Here is a 551-nt window from a genome sequence, read left to right as displayed (position 1 = left end):
AGTACCTTGACCCATCTGTTTTCACCTGCCCCAAATCGTGTCTACTTCCTCCACGTTTCTAGCCCACTACGACCATTCTTCCTTAGTTCACGTGGATGCCATAGGCTTTTCTTCCTGCTCTCTGATCCTTTCAGTGGGGTTTGGGAAGAGAGGGGCATTAAACATGTCAACTCAAATTGTCACCTGCAAGTCTCCTTGGTTACTTTGTCCTCGCTTTTCATCAAGTGGGTTTAATAAGATGTGCTCCACAGGTTAGGTTAATCTTGAGTGGATATTTCCTTTTCTGTGGCTAATAAACGGTGCAAACATCATCTATAGCAGCGGTCTTCAATCTGGCTGTACATTAGGATCACCTGGGGGGCTCAGACAAAATGCTGATGTCCTGGCCATACCCCTGGAAGTTGCGATTTGATAGGCTGGGGGTGGGAGCCAGTCTTCAGCTTTCCTAGACGCTGCCTGGGCAGTTTTGGTGGTCAGAGTGCTGCGAACCATGGATCTCAGAGCCATGGGAGCAGGTCCTAAGCCTGTGAGTGCCTTTGACATGAGGAAAC

Source organism: Myotis davidii, unplaced genomic scaffold (genome assembly GCF_000327345.1).
Source record: "Myotis davidii unplaced genomic scaffold, ASM32734v1 scaffold1, whole genome shotgun sequence".
Taxonomy (NCBI): domain Eukaryota; kingdom Metazoa; phylum Chordata; class Mammalia; order Chiroptera; family Vespertilionidae; genus Myotis; species Myotis davidii.
Note: the sequence above shows the minus strand (reverse complement) of the source record.